The sequence below is a fragment of the Hydra vulgaris genome, chromosome 15, assembly GCF_038396675.1.
Source record: "Hydra vulgaris chromosome 15, alternate assembly HydraT2T_AEP".
In the NCBI taxonomy this organism is placed as follows: Eukaryota; Metazoa; Cnidaria; class Hydrozoa; order Anthoathecata; family Hydridae; genus Hydra; species Hydra vulgaris.
The window spans coordinates 22,235,001-22,245,000 of NC_088934.1; the positions used below are offsets into that span (position 1 = coordinate 22,235,001).

Genomic DNA, 10,000 nt, shown 5'->3' on the forward strand with positions numbered 1-10,000 from the left:
TTCTGTAAGACTATAGCAGGTAGGGCTGTTTCAAGTAACCTAAGTACTTGAGTACTTAAGTAATTGTTTAAACAAGTCAACTACTTAGGTAAATTTATATTACTCAGGTAAAATCAAGTAATTTTATTTTTTGAATTTAATCGAAAGGAAGTTGGTATTTTATAAAAATTTGTATAAATCTTCAATTATCTCCCTAAAATTAAAGTATTACAACTTTTTTAGTTTTAAATTTTGATTTTTTGGTTTTGTTATATTATATCTGCAAAAAAAAGATTATATTTACAAATAAAAGGTTATATCTAAAGAAAAAAGAAGTTATAGCAGGAGATATTTTTAAGTTTTAAAAAATCGCAAATTCTTTTTCTTACAATCTTAAAGAGCATTCACAATCTTTAAAAGCAGTTGAATGTAAAACTAATGTTGAAACTAAATAACCTTTACGAAAAAAATAGTAAGACTGAAAAACTTTTCTTAGTTCAAGATTCTAATTTAATGGGGAGCAGGGCTGGCTTGAGTGTTTTGGGTTACATCATAAAAAAAAAACCTGAACTTCTGAAACGCGGCAGTGGTGAAGTGGTAGAGTGCTTGCCTTGTGAGCAAAAGGTTTGGAAATCGCACTAAGCACTTGGAAGTACCGCGTTCCACTTAGTTTCTCTGCAGAACGGCCTTGTTCGTCAAGGTTTGTGTTTCGGAGTTAAAAAGTTGAGAGAGTTGTAACTACAATCGAAAAATGAAAAAAAAAAAGTAGCCTCCTCAACTAAAGTGCCCCCTCGGCCTTAGGGAGGTGAATATTAGAAAAGTATCGAAGAACTAAATGACTGTCTGAAAATGGTTTAAAAATGTACTTTAAAGATTTTAGCAAAGATGTTTTAGTGCTTCTAAACTTTTATTTGATTTATTACAAATTTGAAAACATCTTTAAGTGATAAATTGATCGAAAAATTATGTTTTTAGCGTTGTATCTCAAAAGTTTAGTTAGGTTATGATCTGTTATACCTATATAGTACTATGAAACAAAAATGTATGTAGTATTTCATTGTTAAGAAAATAATTAAAATTACTTAAAATTACTTAAGTTACGCAAGTGATTTGAAAAAAGTTACTTAAAATTACTTAAGCAATTTTTTCCCATTACTTGACAGACCAGTAGGAACAAAAGTTATATTTGGGGGGAGGAGCTGTGCTGGATTAAGGGGCCCTAATAGTTTTAAGGACCTTTGCCCCTGCTGCCCCCCCCCCGGTTGCTACGGGTCTGCTTGAACACCCCTAATAACAGGTTTATTGTCCAGACTACAAGAGTCTCCACTTTGTCTTCAGATGAGGTAACAAAATCTGAACCATGAAAGAGAGAAGGAATATCAAATTTTCCCTTATTATAGGCACTGTTAAAGATTTTCAAAAAGTCTCAAAAGCCTAATTTTTGAGATGAAATACGAGCTTTTGTGAACTAAGAATGGCGACCTTTGACATTAGACAAAAACTTTTTACAATGGTTTTTAGTAATAGCATATAAACCTTTTTTTTCTGGAGAATCATTTTGGCAATAGATATGGAAGTAATGGTTATGACTGGAAATTGCCGCAGCACAGCGAAGGGAAAACCGTAGAGAAGAGTAAGGCTTGACCTGGAATTGTTGATAAAAAATAAAAGATTCTATGCCAGCCTGAATCCAAAAAGTTACATAAGAAGCACATTGTCAGCAGGAAGACAAAAGATTTCTACCCAATGACTACCACAAAGAAAATAACAGAAAGTGCCCCAGCTTTAAGGTAGTTGTAAGAGGTACAATGATTGGGGATTCTGATGATGAAGAAGAATGCGATAATGGTTTTAGAGAGATCAAACTGTGATCAGAAGAGTCACTGACACTAGAGCTAAGCCATTCTGTGTGATGAGTATCAAAGTCACTAACAACAACGATATTGGTTGATGGATAAAGAGAGAGAACTCGGTCAATTTAATCAGAAATAACATCAAAAAGAGTACAGACTTGAGATGAAGGAGAGCGATATAGAACAAAGAGAAAGACGATAAAGTGAAGTGGTGCTAAAAAAAAGCAAATAAAAGAATAGACGGTGGATTCAAACCTAGTTTCTCGACAAATGGGTAAATTCTTACGAATGTAAATGCTCAGGCTAAGCATTTGACTGTTGGAGTCTTTACAAATTAAAAGAAAATAACAATCAACACTAAAATCACAAGATTAGAATGAATTCAAATTAGTATCACAAAGATGAGAATTGAATTCAAATTAGTATCACAAAGAGCAAGTAGGACTGATGAACTTTGCAAGATATAAGACTCAACAGAAGAAAAGTTACTTTGAAGACCACGAATATTAGTGAATGATAGATTGAGAGAACTTGGTGATGACGATGATTTTTTGTGTTTTATAGTTTTTGATACTTTAGTCATTTTTGAATTTGTTAAAGTACTTTATTCAAAGCTCAGATAGTACTTATTACACTATTTAATAGCCCCAGTGATTGCCTAATTACTAATAATCAACCTTAAGCCGCACCAAAGAGCCCAAAATGTGACCTCAACAATCCACACTAAAAGTATGAATAGGGACACAATCCATGTGCAACATAGGACTGTTAGTACTCTGATATTTTACACCTGTTGATGGAATCAGCCTCTCCGAGAGTTACTACAGAGTTCAGAAAACTTGGCTACTAGCCGACCTCAGGACAATAAAACTGAGTTTTAGAGCTAAAATGAGCTGTCCAGTCATTAAAATAGAGACTCAAGCAAAACCTATGCAACGAGTCAAGAAGATCCAGCATTCAACATCCTAAACTGGAAAGTTGCTTTATAAACTCGCTTACGCCAGCCTAATAGATAAAGAAGGGGTGCGAAGCTGGTCAACAGAAAGAATCTGTTCATCCCTTAAGCCTTTGCCTAGGAGGCCTTATACAACACAGTAGCGGGATGCATTTAACGTCTTCTCAAGAAGAGTGTTTCATCGAGACACTATCTGTAGCTTTTACTCAATCAAGAGCCCCGAGGTAGGGGGTGTGTTAAATCAGAGTTGGCATTTCTTAGCCATTGCCTAAAAAATCGTATCCTACAAAGCAGCAGGACATCAAACAGGTTGTACTGGGTTACATGTTACCAGTAGCAGTATACCTGACCTGACCTGAGATATTGTAATACCTGTAATATCTTACAACTACCTTGTATGTTATGTGTCAATATTTTCATTAACTACCCACAAAATATTTAGAAAAAGTTAACTCGTCATGTATGCGTTTTATTATACAATTTTATTATATGTTTTGTCTTGCAAACAAAACAAGTTTTTAACAACATCAACAAAATTATTTTGCGAAAAATCAAAGCAATTTTTGTTCACAAATATTTCGGTTACTAATTGTGTATATTATATATAGTCGTGTATAATTCCGTACATTTTCTTAAAATAACGTAACACATTATTTTAAGAAAATGTTTTGTCTATTTAAAAGCCTTAAGCCTTGAAAAAGTTAGCAACGCAAAAAATGTTTGTGCCCATTATTAAATTACATTTAAAAGTTAATAAAGAACGCAACAAAATTATCTATCCAATGAAAAAATGTAAAACTTTTTAAAAAGATCTTATTTTGCATGAGAAAATAGTATTTTTTGAATCCATCGTTTTATGAGAGGTCGTCCATAAAGTACGTGCGCTTATAGGGGGAGAGAAGGAGTCAGAAAATAGCGTATATAAGTATTTGAGATGGGATGGGGATGCGGGTCATATATAAAAGTATGTACCCACTAATTAAATTTTTTTAATATTTCAATCATTGTTATTTTTTTTAAGTTATAACAGTTAACAAATAATCACAATTAACTAATTTTTTAAATAATAACTGTTTTCCTTTTAAAATAAAAACATGACCGAAGCAAATGGGTGTAAGGTATACTTATCGCCTAAAAAAAAGAACAAAAAAATACTTATCAATAAAAATACTTATTCTTTAACTTAAGATAATAACCTATTAACATAAAAAGTTAGTTGCGGTAAGTGTGGGGTAATGCCTTCCCCATACAACCCCTAACGCTGATCCTGAGTAAAATTAATATGTCATCAAAAAGTGATGAGATTCCTTATATTTCGAAACGTTATACATCATTTTTCATAACCATCAAACTTCTTACCTAATATTTTTCAAGAAAAATTTAAATTGTAAAAAGACTTTTGAACTTTCTTCATATTTCAATTTTTAACTATTTAGCGCAACAATTGAAAGGTTACTAAATATAAAGTTCTTTAAACTAATATTGTTTTATAGTGTTTTAAACTTTATAACGTAAAAAAATGTTTTATGATAAAAACAAAATACTACAAATCATTTTAAAACTAATCAAATAACTCCTGATTTTAATTTGTGAAACCGAAAAATTTAAGTTTTACTTTAAATAGTCAATTAATTTTAGTTGACTAGCAGAATAATTGAGATGTACAATACTGAAAAGTACAAAATAATTTACCAAGAAGTAACAAAAGCTAAAACCTTAAAACCAAACTCTTAACTTATAATCAAAACTTTCTAAGTTCAGTAGAGAAAAAAGTGGTGAATAGTTGTAATTGAAGATCAGCGGGTTCTTCTTAATGCCATTGTTTACATTGCATCAATAGGTTAACAATGTCAATCAACAAAGATCGCTGAAGTACGTTCACGTAATACACTTGATGACTTAAAAAAAAGTCTGCCACAACTGGGTTATTGTCTATCGCAATCTGAAACTTATTTAAGACTGTCTTAGGAATCAAACACAACAAAGTAAAATGCTAAATTTAGACATTTCTTGTGAAATTGATCAGAACTGCCTATTTATCTCACAGTAGACATATAGGTGCAGGCTTTACATTTTCATGTTTGCAATACATGGATGAAATTGTGTAATGTTTGGTCCAGGTTTATGCTTTTATTAAAGTTGAGAAGACAAAACGAAAGTATGCATACAGAGTTGGAGATCTTAAACTTTTTTAAGCAGCGATTTTTATTGAACTTAAGGCGTTATTTTGATTTTTCATTTAACTTAAGACTCTGCAAGTCAAAACCTTTGATCTCTTTTGTTTTATTTATAAGTGAAATTTAGCGTTGCATAATTTACGGACAATTCCAGCTTGTTTTGTTGACCCAGAAATACTTGCTGATGCAGTATTATTTTCTGGACCTACATATAATGCTATTAGATCTAAGCATGATAGCAGCAATGCTTTTATTCATGATCACAATTTGGAGCATCTTGTTTCAATTGAAAATTTTAAGCTTCAAATTTGTACTTCAGAAGATCAAGTAAAACCTATAGTTGGGGGGGGGGGGGGGGGGGGGGGGGGGGGAGGGGGGCGAAGGAGAGATAGTCCCCCCCCCTCCAACTTTTGGAATGTTTTTGGTTTTTCTGTGCAAATTTTGATTTTGGCTGCCTCAGAAAGCCCCCACCCACTCCCCCCACACTCCCATTATTTTTGTTTCAGCCCCCTCCCCCATATTTCTTGACCTTTTTTGACGTCACATATGTGGAGGTAGCAAAATAATATGAAAACAGTGGCATAATTAAAACTTTGATTACTCTAGGTTAGAGGTAATCAAAGTTTTAAACATGGAGAATAAAATAAAAAACTGTTTAGTAGATAAAAACACGCTGTCAGAATTATTTCAAGTGCAGCTCAATTCACACATTCTAAAGAATTATTTAAAATTCATCACATATTCCATGTTTTTCAGTTAACCCTATATCAAAGTAATTGTATGTTTACCTTTCAATGGTTGTACACGCTTGCTGATGAAAGCACGTTTGGCGTAGTGATAAGGCAAATATTGTCTTCTTTTAGTCCCGGTCATGAAGATTTTATTTATATGACAAGGTATTGCATTCTTTTTTTTCATGAAGAAATAAATAATAATAATAAAAAAAGTCAAAATTAAAAAAAATTGTGGGTTATCATAAAAAATATTCCCAAAATAAATACTTTACTTAACTAAGAGCATAATTTAAACCCATTCGTTTCATTTATAAAACACTTCGAACATAAAAAATTTGTAATTAAGTTCAAGGCTTTTAAAAAATGTTGAGGATTTTTTGGTGCCAAATCGGTAAATCAGTGGATCACGTCGTTTTTTTCAGACATGAATTTTAAATATATTTTAAAAAGATTCCACTCCAAATTTAATTTTTAATTATTAGAAGGAGGGGGGGGGGGTGTATTTCGAAAACGTACTCACTATATAAGGGACGTGAAGGGATTTTAAAATAACTCATGAGAGCAGAGAGAAGGATTTTTTTTTTTTGCGTACTAATTTTTTAATCTTACCTTTTTTAGTCTAAACCTAACTTTATATGCCTTTGCCTTATTTGTTTCACTCTAATGCGTTTTAGTAATAATATTATTTAATAAGCGTTTTAACATTAATCGTTTTATTGGATAAAAACCTTCATAAAACATTTTTTATAAATAAGTGCTAAAACCTAGTAAAATTGTAACTTGCCATTAAACAGTTCAACACTGAACGTACTTCTTATTTTAAAAATTATTCAATTAAAGTTATTTTTGCAATAGTTCTTGTAAAACCACTTTATCTAGTTGATCGATATGAAACAGAAACCGTTGGGAACGAATAAAGAATCGCAAATTTTTATAATTTTTGACCTTTTTCTAAAACTGAAAAACGTTTAAAAAAAAGGCTCTAAACTTTATATGATTGTGTATGAATATTGATTTATAAAATTTACATAACCTAATGTAGAAGATAAATTTGATATAAAAGGCTAATATAAATATGGCAATTACAAATATGTTTCTGATTTGCCGATTGAGAAAAAGCAGCGTGCAGTGCTTTAGAGTTCTGGCTCAGAACTCTAAACCACTGCACGCTGCTTGTCCCGGGTTCGATCTATTCCGGTACCGGGTTCGGGTTCGATCCGAAATCGAACCGGGACTGCAAGTCCCGGGTTCGATACCGGCTCTAACCCGATTAGCGACATTGGTAAGGAAGGAAGCGTGAACTTCAAGTTAAATGCTCTCCCGCGATGCTCCGTGATAAGACCGTAAGGACTTCTGGGAGCACCCGAAAAATGGAAAAAAAAAAAAAAAAAAAATATCCATCTTTTGAGAAAAATAGTTTATTATTTTTAACAGAGAAAAGACTTGATTTTGTTTAGAAGTTAATTCTCATCCAATCGGAATTTGTGGAGCTACAAGAGAAACCTTGATTTTAAATAAAAGGTAAAGCTACCAATAGACCTGTAGGAACCTAGTTAAATGGTTGTCATCAAATTGAAAAAATGTAAAGGATGAAACAAGAAGTTGAAAGTTGCTTTTATGCTAAAAAGTAATTGTGCTGGCAAAGTATACTAACAGTAATCATAAGTTAAATTTTTGTAAATCCATCTATGAAAAAACTAAAAAGAATTCACTAAAAAATTATTTACCTTTTTTTTGACCAAAAAAAATTACTATTTTGGCTCTGAGGCTCCATAACTAATGGGGAGTTATTGGAGAGCAAAATAAAAGAGAAAAGAGAAAAAAACTGAATATGATGAGCTTTATCTTTATGAATATGAAGAAGGTTTTTTCAGTCTTTTGCCTTTATTGCTAAAGGTAGGAAATGCTAAAATTTGGATAAAATGAAAATCCTTCAAGTTGTTATTTTTTTAGACATCTTCCTCTATAATATTAAAAAAAGAGTCCAATAAAAAAAAAATCTTTTTCAGAATTTTGAATGTTGCATAAAAAACGGCGATTTTTAAAATCAGTTATTGGATAGATCATACCAGTAGGTACGGGACTTAAAAAAGACATCTTTTCAAGTCCTTTGAACGTTTTGAACGCCTTTTGAACGTTTTGAACATCTTTTAAATGTTCAAAAGACGTACTTTTTTAGGTCCTGTCCCTAAAAGTGATTAACGTACTTACAGATACAAAATCTATTCGATCCTGCAATGTATTTTATTTAATGCAAAACTCAACGAAATGAACAACATTTGTTTAGCAAAAGCTAAAACAAAAATGAGTAAGCTTTGGCGCCCAAAGTTTCAACTTTGTACTGCTGAATAAAGTAGTTTAAAATTTAAAGATTGCATAAACATATCATGTGGATATAATCTCATAAACATATCATGTGGATATACTAATAGTTACAATAGTATCAATGAGTTGGACACTACACTTATTGGATACTACACTTATTGGATTTAGTGTAGTTGGACACTACACTAAAACGTTTAAACAGTAGTGAATTTTTACGGCTGGTGTGTTAGGCCTGCATAGTCCCTCTATATTAAATAAACTACACTGCCTGACTAGAGAATAGCCAGAAGACTAGAGAATAGCCAGAAGATATGAGATATATTGTTAATTTGAACAAGTAGTTGCAGTTTAATAAGAAAGTCTACACTTTGGCTCACAGCAAGAATATCGAGATTAAACACTATGATGAATCGTACACACTGTCTCCTAGTAAGATTATATTTAAAAGCATAACGCATACCTTTTACAAACGTAAAAGGTATGCGTGATGCTTTTAAATATGATTAAAATATGAAGAAAATCATTGCCAGATAAAGTTATTAATTTAATTGTAATGTAAATAATAAAATAATTGTAATAAAGTACAGCTCTTTCAACATCCTTTGAAAACCAGTTTATACAAATATTAAGTAGAGTAATTATCAAAATTATTTCTTCTGGTTCAAAGGTTCTAAAACTTTAAAAATAATAGAGTGCATAAACACGTATACGTGCATTGCACACATTACAGCGCGTAAAAAATATTTTTATTAACAAATTTGAAATCTTTAACCCAAAAAATAATTATTTCAACATTTAACGTGTTTATCTAAGTTTGTCAAATTGAGTTGTTTTTTTTTATTGAGTTTTTTTTTTTATTGAGATTTTGCCGTTTTTTGATCAAATCTACAGTATATTGATTGGTTACTTATATGTAATGCTATATGTAGTGTTTGAGTTGTATAGTTCTAAAATACAAGAAGTATTGATAAGTTTTTTAAGATGAAAAAAAATCATGAGGAGCAGTGGTGAATTGTATAGTGTGGTAACTTTATATTGTTTTCAGATACTACATATAAAAGTTTTATTGGTAAGAAAAGCGGCTGCAAACTTTATCGTTAAATACTAATTTTTAGGCTGTGCTTAACAAAAATACCAGGTCTTTTTAGACTAACAACTCTTTTTACCCCCTCCCCCTCAACAAAAAAAAAAAACTCTTCTCATAGTAGTTGAATATCAATAAAAAAAAAGCCATAGTAAGCCAGGAGCGGATCCAGTCCATCTAGTAAGGAGGAAGGAGGCGAGATTTTTTTTTTTTTTTTGATTTGGGGAACCCAGACCATCCAGGAAATAAAGAGGAGGATTTTATAGTTCTGTTAATTCAGACTCTAGTATAGTACCAGGTGGGGGAAGGCAATTTTCAAGTTTAAATTATAAAACTTTTTTATTAATTGATTTTTAAAACAGCCTTTTTAGTTTACATCCTTTTTTAAACAACATACTTTGTTAAATATATAAATTTGCAAAAAATAGAATGTTTTCAAAATATCTAAGGAGGGGCAATCGCCCCCATTGCCCGGCCTTTGGATTCACCCTTGTAGTAAGCTTACTATTTCAAAAAAGAAGAAGTATTTTGAAAAAAAATGTTGATATAGTATTTCTTCATAGATGTAATACTATTTTTAGTTTCTGTTTCTTTAGATTAATATTGTTTTCCGTTTCTGTTTTTTTAGATTACAACTGTTTGTTATTTTTGTTTTGTTAGATTACAACTTCCATTACTGTTTTATTAGAATAATACTATTTTGCTTTACCATTTTCTTAGATTATTAATGTTAACCGTTACTGTTTTTCTAAATAACTACTTTTATTACTGTATTCTTAAATTACTATTTCCGCTACTGATTTCATAGAAACTACTCTCTTCTATTACTGTTTTTTTTAAATTACCACTTTGGTTACTGTTTTCTTAGATTATTATTGTTGTCCGTTATTGTT

General features: G+C 31.2%; 1 protein-coding gene across 4 annotated transcripts in view; it reads right to left on the reverse strand.

Moving 5' to 3' along the window:
* LOC136092447 (uncharacterized) overlaps positions 1-10,000 on the reverse strand; it is a 30,190-nt gene that overhangs the window by 7,441 nt on the left and 12,749 nt on the right. The gene's annotated exons all lie outside the window — the stretch shown is intronic.